The sequence below is a fragment of the Phascolarctos cinereus genome, unplaced genomic scaffold (assembly GCF_003287225.1).
Source record: "Phascolarctos cinereus isolate Bilbo 61053 unplaced genomic scaffold, phaCin_HiC Scaffold_1;HRSCAF=81, whole genome shotgun sequence".
Lineage (NCBI taxonomy): Eukaryota > Metazoa > Chordata > Mammalia > Diprotodontia > Phascolarctidae > Phascolarctos > Phascolarctos cinereus.
Window position 1 is genome coordinate 113,631,089 of NW_027555514.1, and position 14,200 is coordinate 113,645,288.

A 14,200-nucleotide genomic window follows, 5' to 3' on the forward strand; every position below is an offset into this window, starting at 1 on the left:
TAACCATAGGAAGGTTTCTCTCTTTCTTTATAGTTCTTTACCTAGAGCAGATTTACTTTGATAAACCCTATAGGATGTTTTTCTACTCACTCTAAGAAACAAGGACAACCAATGTACAAATATTTCTTTGGGTTGTTTTTTTGGGGGTTTTTTTTTGGTTGGTTGGTTTTTGTTTTTTTTCTTCTGAGAGACTTCAGTACAAGGAATTGAGGTTTCTGTAAGTGGTTTCAGTGTAGGAAAAAGATTATGATCAAGCAATTTCACATAGGTGAACTTTGATGGCAGTATTCTTATTAATCAGTTGTAAAAATCCATCGCTACTGTAAGACTTACTAGATTTAATTTAGAGAGGTACAGTAGGGGTTCTCGTACTTCGGGCTCATTACTTTGGTTCTGTTATATTTAGAGTCAGAATTTATTTTCCAGAAGGAAAATGCAGTTCAGTCAGTCTGTGAATTAACTGGTGCTAGTAATATTGTTGATATACCTTATTCTTTTGCTGTTATATTTGGGAGGAGGGATAGTTTGACTGATGCCATCCTTTTCTTTGGCACTTAACCCAAATTGTCCGTTAGGAAGGAAGTCTTCCAGGACACTCTGAGCCCTGGTTTTCCCTGTTAGAGATGGCGCCAGCTGTAATATCTCAAAATGCATTTTATTTTGGCTTGAGACTTTCCAACTCTGAGCACCTTTTAAGCGTAAGAGGAAGGTGATGTGCTTGTTTCCAACATGGAATAGCAGAATTTTTCCTTGAGAAAAAATATGCAGCAAGCTTCATTGATGTTCAGGAATGTTCAGGGGTCCCTTGAGAAGCCACTGAAGTATTTACAAATAAGCACCTTCTAAGGGCAGAATGAGTTTTGGGTTGGTTTGGTTTTGTGGTGGTGGTTGTTTCTTAAGAGGAAAGCTGGGGAGGAATCTGAGAACTCTGAAGTGGGTAGAATGCCCACATGCTTATTAGTGTCAGAGGGGAGCCCCATTCTTGGAGAAAGCCAAGGAAACAAACTGTAATGCAGGATATTTCTGTGTGCCAGGGCTTTCACAGTCCTGAATGTTCCTGTAAGAGGAGTCAAGGAAAGGTGAAACCTATGAGAAAGCATCATGTGAATTTGGTAGGTTTAGCACTAACACCAGTTGGGTTTGGAAGACTTGTTTGTTCTCCGAGTGCTCTGGAGTGTTTAGGCAACAACCAAACTGTCTAGGGGAGACAGGGTTTCAGCGTATGCAGCCAAGAGCAGTGGAGGTGCAAATGCACGTTCAGTGATGTCAGGAGTTACGAGAGAGGGGTTTCAAAAGCTTGCGGTAAACAAGGTCAGAGTGTCCCTTTGTGCTGCGAGGTTTGTTTTGTGAGCTGGGAAGCAGGGCCAGTACATGGGTGAAGTAATTTATCAAAGCAAACAAACTTTGAATTTGTACCTTTAAAAAAAATATATGCTGCTGATTAGCCAAATAAAACCCAGGAAAGCTAATCATTCTTAAGGAGAATTTAGTCTTGCTTTTAGCCACTTGTTATTTTTAAAACGTTGCCCTCCTGCATGTACTTGACCTTCCACTGTTACCTCAAGGAAAATAAAAATACTTCTGCCCTGGAATTCTCACTCATATTTTTAAAAACTAGTGCTTCTCCTTATATACCAAAGCAAATCCTTTGTACCACCTCCACTTAATTTTCTTGATGATTTTGAACCTTGAGAGGCTGTGTGGCACTGTAGCCAGACCGCTGCTGTTTAAGTTAGGAAGATGTGGGTTTAAGGCCACACTGACACATTGTAACTGTGTGACCTTAGGTAAGTCTCATAGTATTCCAGGCACCTTTCTAGAGTTGTTGCCCATCTCTGGGGGTGGAAAGAGTTTCCATTCCAGGAGCTGCGTAGACCAGTAAAGTCACAGGTCCAGAACCTGTCCTTTCCCTCCCTCCCGAAAGGAAACCTTTACTTCAGATCTGTCCAAACATCTCACAAAATTTACTCCTGTCACTTCGAGTTAGTCCATCATGATCCTTTTTTAAAAAACCTGGGCTGTAAGAATGCCGGAGACCGGCTTTGTGGCCTTGAGTCTGAGTTGTCGTCGCATTTCCTACAGACCGTGGTGTGGTGCGTGTGAGGTAATAAGTTGGTACGCTCAGTTGGGTGTGTTTGTAGTAACAATAGCAGCAGTGCCACGTGGCACCCACAGAGGTCATGATGTTGTTCTCAGAGGTAGAGTACAGGCCCTCAAGAGCTTCCCAGACAGAGAGGGAGCTTGGCAACCTTACGAGCTTCACTTGATTGAGGGAGTCACACAGCAAACTGAGGACAGGAAAATGGACCCTCCATAAATTTCCATCTAATAACAGAACTCTCGAGAAAGGCATTTCCCTCATCTCATTTCAGACTGACTCACTGTACTGTGAGACCTCAAGTAAGTTTGGCTTTTTTCAGCTTAAGTTTTTTTTTCTTCTTCTCTCACCATTCTTCCTGCATGTTTTTTATTTGACCTTGCTGACTCAGATATTTAATATCCCCTGTAGATACCAATTTTGTTCCTTCATTGGAAAGTAGATAATAAACACCCTTCTGGGGGCATGAACCTTGTTAAAAAGCCAGTCGTTTCATATGTCCATTCCATCTCATTTCATATCTCTGGCTTTTCAACACCCAGTAGATTTCAGTAAATATTTGAAGCTTTTTTTGGCCAGGGGGGTCGGGGGAGTGGGGAGGGAAGTTCTGACAGCCTTGTGAAGCAGCCAGTGGCACAGGCAGAAGCTTTTCGGTTGCTGACGTCAGAAAAAAAAAATGCTGAACTGTTGAAATGCAAGCATCCAACCTCAGTGACTTAGTTTACCACGAAATTGAAGGTACGCATGTGTGTGAAACAGGTATGAATGCAGAGAACCTTTAGGGTTCAAGGTGGGGGAAGGAGATAGGGGAAGGAGATAGGAGCCGGGAAGAGTGGGCTGTGGCCAGTCATAAAGCCACAGGTCAGTGGACGGGGCGAAAGGCATAAGTTGTGCTATGCTGCTGACAAAAGTCAGATTGAGCGGTCTGTAATGGTGTCAAATATAGAGAGGACCCATTTTGCTACCAAAAATTGAGGTGTTTTTTTTCATTCATATTTGAAGTATATGTACCTTATGGACTTGGAGAAGCTACGTTTGATTACTGCAAAAATTAAAAAGAAAGAATAAGAAAACCTATGAAGGACCATTGAGGGTACAAAAGGCTGAGGTACCCTTTGGTTTGTGGCACCTGGTGCGTGTCTTGACCAAAGAACAAATTACTTTGCTTCCTTCAGATTTCTGTTTTCCCCTCTATAAAATGTGCCTGTCTCATGGAGATTTTGACATGCGATTCATGATAATAAAATACTTCTGAGAATGCAAAGCCAAATAGAAAGGTCAGGGTAATATCCTCACTTAGAAAGTCAGCTGTTGGAACTAGAGAATTTTCTCTCAGATTTGAATTTGAACAATGAAGTTATTACTTTGAGGGAAGTAGTACATCCTCAGTTGGTAGGCTAGAAAACTGAAGTCATTGCTTCTATTTCTAGTTCTAATCCAAATTTGCCATTGGACCCTCTGCAGAGACTTTTGTGAACCTCAGTTAGCTTGCCTGAGCAGCAGAAATATTACAATTTGTCTACTTTCTAATCTCAAAATGGTAGAATAAAGATTGATTAAAGAATTGTGTGTGTGTGTGTGTGTGTGTGTGTGTGTGTGTGTGTACACACACACACATATTAAAGGACTGGTCTCTTCCCATGTGAATAATCTGTGAATCAAAGCTAGTTTTGGGTTCAGTTAGCAAATAAGGTGAAACGCCTATTCATTGAGTAGCACTTTGTTGTGTTCTTTAATTTTTCCACAATTAAATTTATGGAGATTTTGATGAAAGAACAATTTAAAGCAAGAATGGCTTAATTCAATATTTACAGACTCTTCCTCGTGGTGGAGTGTTGTGAACTAGAACTATGCCATCTCTGAGCTACCCTTCCTAATTAAAGGTGAAGGTGGCAGCCATCTGCCTCCTTTCATTCCATTCAGCAGGGGTCCTGAGTGGAAGGAAGCATCCCCTCTTTCCTTTCCTTTTTATAGCCGGCTTTTTCCCTAGTCACTGACCCAGAAGATTATTGATGATCTCTCTCCAAATGGATGGTAACACAAGCGTGCCTGACACTAGGGGGAAAAATTTACAGCAAGCATTTTTCCAGTTAGTATTGGGTATGAATGGTTATCTGAGGGTATTGTAATCCCTCCAGCAGTTGTTCCCACCATCGTTTCTGCCCATTTTGTCTCTGAGGAGGACCATAGACATGAAAACACACTTCTGCATACATGCTTTTACATTCCTTTGGGTCATAATCATGAGATGGCAGCATGTGGCCACCATTCGGGATGTATAGGAATGTTGTTCTTATTAAGCACAAAGACACCTGTTAATTATGACATGAGTTTTTGGCATCTCAGGAAAAAAACAAAGTGAACCAGGGCATTTAGCTGGTGGTGTCCAAGTCATCCTGTGGTTTGCTGAGGCCTCTTGCACAAATCATTGAAATGATTCACATTGTTCATTTCTTAGTTAAACAATGAGCCTTTCAGTTCCTTTCCCATGAAAGCAGGTTACAAGAACAATTAGCTACTTTCGGGTCATGGCCTAATTTCTTTAGAAATGTAGGGTATGGGCTACTGTTCTTGAACTTAGTACTGATTTCTACTTTCTTGCCTCAGTTTCCCCTTTAAATGTCTGCTCAGTACTAGTTTTAGAAGATTTAAAGAGCTTGTGTAGTATGTGAATATTTCAGTTTTCCCCCCTAATCTTTGGTGATTAGGTTAGATAAGGGAGGGTCTACATATTCTTAATTTAAACCAAAAATTTCTGAATACATATAGTAATTCTCATTTTCTAAGTGCATCAGAAAAACCACTAGTACTGATATAAATATGTTTCAGGCCTTATTCAAGGACATTTGCTTTTTTAGAGCATACTGGTTAATTTTAGAGTGCTTGTTATCTCTTAACATTGCTTAAAGTTGAGTATACATGTGAGCGACTCCAGATGTGGGAGTGATGTTGATTTCTAACTGTGTTTTATTTTTTATGGTTTTCTCAAGTTCATTTCACCTTTAAGATATAAATGGTCTTAAATTGTTGTGATCCTCAAAAAAACAAGAACAGTACATGAACTCTACTCTGCGACTTCCACAGTCTGAGCCCACTTTTTAATTACTAGACAGTGGAAAGTAGTAGATATCCATATACCTTGCTGCTTTATTATTTCTCAGGTTACATATATGGACATTCAACTAGATAGTTGGCTAGTTGTCCTTTTTAGTTATGCAGAATTCATTTTTAGAGGTTTAATATGTAAAATGAGACACATTTATCCATATCTGACCATAAAGTAATATTGACAGAATTTTTAACAAGCATACCAGAATCTAGACATCCAGATGAATACTGCCTTCTTTAAGCATGGAAGAAAGATACTCATTTAAAAAATAAAAAACATTCTTTCAGCTCTTCCTTTGGAATTCCTTTCAGAGTTAATTCCTTGAAGAAAGTTTATTTGATTTTTGGAAACAGTTAAGACATTCAAGGCTAAGTCAAATGAATAAAATATTGTCAAAGTAGAGTGATATTCTTTTTTTGTGAAGCAAATACAGAATGACTATAAATGAATGAAATTTTGCTTGTCACATAATTTCAGAAATTGGACAGATGTTAGAGATCATTTAACCCAACTTATTCATTTTACTGATTAGGAAACTGAGGCCCAGAAATTCACCTAACCATCATTTAGCCTTGTTGCAACTGAGATCTAAGAGTGTCATCATCTCCCTTTCTTTACTTTCTGTCTCTGAGGGTACCAGAGACATAAGAAGTTGTTTCTACGACTTTCCCTTCTTTGTTCATGTATTTATATTCTATTTGGGATATAATGAGGTGATAACCTCAAAATGACTTGGCTCTTAGAATTAGAAGGGACAATCATTTAATCTAATTCAGTCATTTTAGGCCTGAGGAAGCTCAGAAGGGCTTTATGTGATTTTTATATTGACCTCTTTGGGCCTCATTTTTTTTTCATCTGTTGACTCATACATACATACTCATACATGCTCATTAGATCAGAAAAACCCTTTCCCCCTCAAAAAATTGATGATTCTTCGTCAGTTGGAGCCACATAAGAAAACTTATGCATTTGCAGCTATTTTCCATTTTGGACAGAAAACAGGAAAAAATAGCAATTTCAAAAGAGTTCCAAAAATGTTTTGAGTAGTGGCAATATTGTTAGAATAAATTATGGTCTCCCAAGATGAATATACAGCGCGTATCCATGAATACACACGCACATGCACACGCACACGTACACACATATGTTCTTCCATGTTTGTTTACAAATCAGTCTTATATGTGTGCGTACGTGTGTGTGTATACACTTGTAAAAAAAAAATGAAACCTCAAGTTTCCCTTTGTTCTCTCTAGGTTGCAAGGGCTCTTAAGAATAGAATTATTATACTGTAGTCAGCACTTTATGCTGCTTATAAATCAAAGTTTGTGCTAGTTAACTACAAAAAATAGACCCTGGAATACACCATGGTTGAATAGCTTGAAACTGTGCAACTGACACTACTTTTTTTCTAGTATCCAATGACACCATAAGTCAAAAAGCTTATTCCCCTCACCTCCCCATATCCTCCTAGTGTATTGTTAACTGAAGCAGTATACATTTCATGTTTAAGGATCCATATGTTAAAAGGATCAGCCTCAACTACCTTCCAGACTGCTTCCATTTCCTTTTTTTTTTTTTAAAGAAACTCAGAATTCACCGGTAAAATAATGTCTTTGTCACCTGTATTTCTGGTTGCTAGGTATAAGTTTTCATCTCAAGAAGAGAAGCTACAGTATCAGTACCTTGGCCAAAGAATAGTAAGTAACTCATAGCCTTCAGAAAACTAGGAAGATAATTATCTGGAACGTGTGTGTCTCTACCAAGGTAGTCAGCTATGAATAGCTGTCCTAGCTTCTGAGCATTCTTGGCTAGGGGACTGGAGTGGTAGAATTAGACATTTTACTTTACAAATGTCAAAGTAACAACAGGAGAAAACTGAAGAGCCAACATTAGACCCCAAATCTCTGTCTCTGTCTCTGTCCTCTATATCACTGTGCTCTTGTACCATTTAGTTAATGGCCTGACTTGACTGTCCCCAAGAGCTCTTGGCAGGGATAGTAATAAAGCCAGAGGTGGCATTAAAAGGATATTCTGAATGAGACTCTTGAACTCGTTCCTTTGGAGGACTTGGCCTAAATTAATTTGGTGGGACTATTTTAAATAAGGTGATTTTTGAGAGGCTGCCCACCCAGTTATATTTGCATGTCACCTCTGTGAAAAACAAAAAATCATTCCTGTTTCAGCAGCAGTGTGTGGGATCACCTGCTGAGTTATATTTTTAGAGACTTGACTTTCCTGTACAGCGGCAGTGACGCAAGTCATTATCAGTATTTGTATAAGATAATACTGTAGTGTGATCAAGCAATGATTTGGGCAAGTGCTTCCTCTGTCAAACTATAGCTCTTATGTATCCCTGTCATTTGGGGGAACAGCTATTTGGATAGCCAACTTCCTTGTGTTCACGTTTTCCCTCTCCAACTAAAATCCTTGGATCGGCTCCCTCAGTTTTCCAGGATCCTTCCCAAGTGTGGCAGGAGAAGGAGAGAATAGAAGGACAAGGCTGAAATGAAACTATGACTGATGTATCTCCAACTTGGCTTTTTCTTCATCCTTCTTTGTAGTATAAGGGCATCCCTGCATTCCTGCTTCTGAAGAGATGAGAGTAGATCTGCATGAGCTTACATGTTGAATTGCATGTCTCCTGTCAGTAGCCCAAAAAAACTCCAGGTGTAATCATGTACACACCTGCCATTAGCAGCGTTCTGGACAGAGCACTTTATGTAATGCTTACTGCAAATGGGCTGGGGAGGTTAAGTCAGGGCTTTTAAAGTAGTAACCTCTCGTCCCCCTCCCCTTAGCCAACATCCAGACTCACACAGAACAGGTCTAACCTTAGGAGTGGCCTTAAAAGATAACTCGTTTGGGGTGGTATTGCTACTACTCAGAGTTTGCTCTGATAAAATATACCAATAGGGCCTGTATCCAGGTTTCCACAAATGTGGGTCAAAGAGATCCCTAGCTCCCATTCAAGCTTAAGGTAGTAAATGCAGTTATTGAATACGGGATAGTATTTATTTTACCCCACAGAAAATGCAGATTACACACAGAACTCAAGAAATCCATAAACAAAGATAGAAACAACATTAAAGGACTTTACAGGAACCTATGGACAGTGCAGTTCTCCTTCCTGTCCAGTGGGTCCTATCTTCTAACAGATTCCTCCACATACTCATACCCCCCCCACACACCCTCTTGTAGTGGTGTGGTATGAATTCCTCTTGGAAGGAAAATATACTTTGTAGCTACAGGACAGGTGATATCCTTCCTGTAAGACCTGCACTGTGCAAATAGCTTACTCTAATGGAGAAGTACAAAGTCTATGTCATGTGTTCTTCCATATTATGTCTTTAATCCCTTGCTGCTGCTGTAGCTTCTGGAGTCTCTGTGAAGATCCTCTTTTTCCAAAAGGCATTCTGCTCAGGAAATTACCCTTCTCTAGCTAGAAGGAGAAATTCCAGGATCACACTCTCCGGATAAGTCCCTATTTCTGCCTAGTGGGCCAGATCCCTGGCCTCACCTCTCGGTCAGATAAGTGAGCTATGCCTCCTGTTGCCGCATTCCTCCCATGCTGACATAAATGACTTCGGTTTGGGGTGTAATCCCTCTCACACACTTGCTTTACTTTCAGGAGCTCCCTAGAAGAAAAGCAAATGGAAAATAGCAGGAGAGAAGGAAATGGGATGGGATACAACCTTGAGTCCCAGAGGAAGATTCCTTTTAGACCAGAGTAAAGGAGTACTCCACATGTCTATATTCTCAAGAGTCTGACCTAACCTTTATTTCATCTTGGGAGTAGCCTCAATCACTGAAGCCCACCCTGCAGAAGGCTGACTAACACCAAGGGAAGTATCTATTCCCTCTAATCAAAAGTTCTAAACAAAGCTTCACACTTGCTGTGGATCTTCAGGGTGATCAGAGAACAATGCCGGATTAACTCCTTACATAAAGAATTGCCAAATTGTATTTCTTTCTGACTTCCTAAGGTTCTTTGCCTCTTCCATTGAATCAAAATGGCATTAAAACCCTTAGGTTAGCCTTGGTTCTGGATCTATTTTTTATTTATTTTCTCACACCACCGTCTTTGTTGCCTATGGTCAAAAACAAAAATCTTTTTTGCTGTTAAATCAGCATTAAATCCAGTCACTTTACTTCTTAAGTAAGCATTTTGAGTGTAGAGTCCATTGAGCATCCGTACTTAATAATAAATTTTGATTAGTCAGACCAAAAGTAGAAAAGCTTGCAGAATTCGTTTAGATTGTGTCTCCGGTATAAGAAAGCAGTGTTGTAATTAATTGGTCAAGGAGGAGGAGGATGATGGTTCCTGCAAACCAAGAATACTCAGTGTGAATGTTCTCTGTGTGGCCTAGGGCAGAGAACAGATTGCTTGGCAGCTCGATAGACCATATAAAGAATACATGATCTATGTGTGTTAAAAATTGCAGAGTCAAATACAGCCCTTGTTTTACCTTTTTTTTAATGTCAGAAATTTTGAAAGATTTCATTCTGCAATTAACAATTCCATAGCTGCCTTCTGAGCAAGTCAGAGAATTTAAATCCTAACCAAATGCACGGCAGGAAACAGATCTTCCTGTTAGCTTTGGAAAGTAAGCCAGGTAGAGCACAGGTCATTATTGGAAACAACCATTCAGGTTATCAAACAAATGGGGACAGGGAAGAAAGGAATTCTTATTTTCATCATAGTCCCTTTAAATTATAGCTACTAGGTACTATTACAACATAGGGAACATGTATTAGAAAAGAACACATAGTATTTGCCCTCTTCCAGCTCCTATTATAAAACTATGTTGCGCTGACTACAGATAGAGGAATGCAGGCGAACAGGTAGGTGAGCAGGCAGGCTGGTAAGCGGGGCAGAACTTCAGAGACAGCCATAGAGAGGACACAGAAGAAAAGCATTTTCCTGGCTTGTTAACTCATAGGAATTAAGCTGGAAGGGACCCTAGAAGTGATCTAGTCTAACTCCTACATTTTACTGGTGAGAAAACTGAGCTTCTGAGAGCTTTAGTGATTGAACAAAGTCGCAAGGTGGACGTGTCCAAGAGAATGTGAACGTAGGTCCTCTGGCTCAAGACTGCTCTTTAGGTCGTACTGGAAAAATACACTGCTCCTCGCCCAGCTGTTAAATGTCCATCTTCTCTACTTGCCATCTATTTAACCATCTTATGTTCATCTAGATTCATATCTCAGACAGATAAAAGGATAGTTAGGCCTGGATAGGGATGGACATATATGTGTATGTGCACACGTATGTACAGGTTGTCTAACCCTGTAGAATGTGAGTTCCTTCACAGCAGGGATTGTTTCATCCTTTTGTCTCCATATTCTTAGCACCAAGCACAGTGCCTGGCACGTAGTGGTGCATAATGAATGCTTATTGATTGATGAGATTGTAATTTATTGAAGTTTTCTGTAAGATCTTAATCTTCATTTTATATATTTATTATTTATTTTAAGTTATTAAGTTTGTAATAAAAGCTTTAAATAAAGCTATGATTTGAACAGCTGAAAAGCTCTGCCTTTGAATGGTGGATTGTATGGACTTGGAATCAGTAAGTTGTTGTTGTTCAGTCTTGTCCTAATCCTTGTGCCCCCATTTAGGTCACATTTTCTTGGCAAAGATACTGGAGTAGTTTGCCATTTCCTTCTCCAGATTATATTACAGATGAAGAAACTGAGGCAAACAGGGTTATGTGATTTGCCTACGGTCCCCCACAGCTAGTAGGAGCTGAGGCTGAAATTTGAGCTCAGGAAGATGAGTCTTCCTGACTCCAGGCTCAGTGCTCTATCTACTGTACCACCTAGCTGCCCAGAATCAGGAAGACTTGTGTTCATATCCCACTGCAGACATTTAGTGGTCTTTTCCTCACACTAGCAATTGTAGTTATATATAACCATTTCTTTACATCAGCTCTCTGAGGTATTTACTGCATTTTATAGACAAGAAAACTGAGGCCATGAGAGAAGTGAAATCAGGACTATGTAACTAAGAAGTCTCAAAGCCAAGATCCAGCCCTGGGCAAGTCCTATCCCTGGGCCTCAGTTTCCTAAGTGAGGGGGTTAGGTGAGATGGCCTCTGGGGTCTTTTCCATCAGCAGATCGTAATCCTATGATTTGTCCTTGATCTTCATGAACTCAAAATGGGAGCTTGAGGTAAATTCCACCCCTATAATTATCTAGAAAATTAGTCTGTTTTGGAAGAACAGAAAGAAAATTTGGTTTTGAAATTCAATTAAAAGTGAAAATTAACTGTAGTACTTTATATGTCAGCAGATTCAACAAATGTTTATTAAGTAACTACAGTATATAGAGTAATATAATCAGTGTTGGTGAGGCTAGATACAAAATGTAAATTAACACATGATCCCTACTTCATGGAGCTTCTAGTTTAGTAGAGGAATGACTATGAAGCAAACAATCTTCATGTGGAATAATATATAAGTCAACAGAGTGGCAAAATTTAAAGTGATTGCTGGGTTTCAAGGGGAAAAGGTCTCTACACATTAGGAAAGTCTTCATGGAGGAAATGGTATTGGAGTTAGGCTTTATAAAGGCACGGTAGGAATTAAAATACGTCAAATAAAATACTTAGGATTACAAAGTAAAGTAGTTAGGTGGAAATAGTTATAATTTTTTTTTTAAAGTTCACAGGCCTAAGTGAAGAATGCCAGCCTTAGAGAGAAACTTCAGTAGAGCAGCAGAGGCAGACTCTCGGTTTCAGAGACTCGAGACAGGGCAGTGGTGAAAAAAGGAAGCCTCGTCTGAGGAAGACTACTCAGGAAGTTCAGTAGGGAAGGGTAGGGCAGGGGAGGGGGGACTCCAGTGGGGCAGAAGGGTTAAAGAAAAGGCTTTTAAAAAAATTATGGAGGATAGCTAGGGATCTCGGTAGGCAGATGAGGAGGAGCCATTGGGCAGGGAGAATTCTTCAGAATATTTTGAAAACTGACTTGAAAGGACAACTCTTGATTAGATCAGTTTTGGAAGAGAAAGTGATCTCACACAGTGTTTGCTGGCCAGCATGTCTCAGTCATGACAGAAAGTGGTGCTGCTTATTGTTATCCCCTCATTCCGTTCTCTGCCAAACCCAATGACTTCTGTTCTAACATGTGGCGACTTCTTCCTTAGAGACCCAGCTCTTTCCAAGTTGCCACAACATTCCAAACTAGATGCAAAACCGTCTATTCCCCTCGGCCTTTGCCAAAGCTGAGTCAACCAACCAAGAGTCTCACTGTCTTAGTATTTACTTCCTAGCCATTCATTTCAATCCAGCACTCATATATATAGAAGAGGCAGAAAATACACAAGATGTCATCTTAGGGGGTGTTTCTTGTCTGTGTTGAAACATGAATAATGGGTAAGATGATATTCCTACCAAACTTTTGAGTTGAATTTAGACTTCTTGTACCGAAAGGTTTAATATTTAGGTTAAACATTGTAACTTCACAGGTGGTGGAAGAAATTCTGGAAAGAAGAAAACAGTCACTGGAACCCAGCTAGAATCAACTAAGAGAAGAGATGTGAATAATACAAATTAACAGGTAAGGCAAAAAAATAATTCTACAGTTTTTGACTTTGGAATTACAAGCAGCACCTACACGTTCATTCTTAACATGAATATACATTTCTTTGGCTGGCTCTCCCTCACCTCATGGTTTGATCCTACTCTCCACATCCTGAGACCTGACGAGGACAAGAGGAGATGGCCACTTGTAGATATTCAACAGTTTTGATTCACTTGTTTTGTTTTTATCTTTAACAATTGTTTAACAAGGGGGGAGAAAAGTAAATGAATGGTTTTTTTCTGCTCAATAGAAGAGGCAGAAAATTGCCTGAACTGACAACTTTTTCTTGATTTGTTAAGTGACTACATCTGGAGCTCACTTTGATACTCTAGATTAGATCCCTCATATTTTCAAAGAGATGGGTCATTTCTTCCTTTGTTCTTTGGAAGTGTGCTGTTTTTGTTAAGTCGTTTCAATCATGTCCAACTCTGTTAGCCCATTTGGGGTTTTCTTGGCGAAGATACTGGAGTGGTTTGCATTTCCTTCTCCAGCTCATTTTACAGATGAGGAAACCGAGGCAAACAGGGTAACACAGCTATTAAGTGTCTGGAGGCCAAATTTGAACCTAAGACTTACTGACTCTACGCCGGGCACTTTAACCACTCTGCCACCTAGCTGCTCTTTGAAGTTTGCTACCTTCTGCTTAAAGAAAAAATTGTTTTTATAGAGTGGTGTTGCCATTGCTTTTACAAAAACAGGTACACTTTCATTTCAGTGAATGCAATTATAATGTCTAATTTAGGGGGGTTGATTGTTTGTTGGGTCCAGATTTGTGATTTTATTAGAAACTCCCGTTGTAGAAACTGCATCTGCCAATGCATATCACCATCTTGTCTATAACTTAACACCTTAGAAATTATTTCCATGTTTCTGTTGATGTTACTAACCAACAGTATTTTGCTAAAGTGAATACAGACATGGAACTAAACAGGATATAGAGTCCTGCAAAAGAACACATAGCTTAAAATTGTTTAACTAGCACCATGAAGTCGTGGGAAGTTAGGGAATAGAGATCTGTAACCGAGATTTGATAAACTTACTTCATGAAAGTATATTTAAACAGAAAATGTTGTAGTAGAATTAATGGCCAGTGGCTGACCTACCATGTAACTGTGAAATGAAATGCTGTGTAAGTGAAACAGCTTACGTAGGTGTATACATTACATATGTGATGTCAGATCTCATCTGTGTATGTATACATGCAATATATGCATATATGTTAAACTGTGGCATGTATGTAAATCCATATAACTTAAACTCACTAAGCTGTAAAGTTAATTCTACTTGAAGCACAGATGATAATAACTCACATTTAGATAGTGCTTTAAATCTTATAAAGAACTTTTGCCACATCTCTTAGGTAGATAATGCATTTTACAGATACGGAAATTGAGACTGATAAAAGGACCAAAT

At 39.4% G+C, this 14,200-nt stretch overlaps 1 long non-coding RNA gene across 3 annotated transcripts in view; it reads left to right on the forward strand.

Moving 5' to 3' along the window:
• The window catches only part of LOC110219149 (uncharacterized), a 256,993-nt gene that overhangs the window by 171,917 nt on the left and 70,876 nt on the right, over positions 1 to 14,200 (forward strand). For all 3 annotated transcript variants that reach the window (XR_013486297.1, XR_013486295.1, XR_002327532.2), the window contains one exon: positions 12,672 to 12,763. This is a non-coding gene — a long non-coding RNA (uncharacterized LOC110219149). The remainder of the gene's footprint in view (positions 1 to 12,671; positions 12,764 to 14,200) is intronic.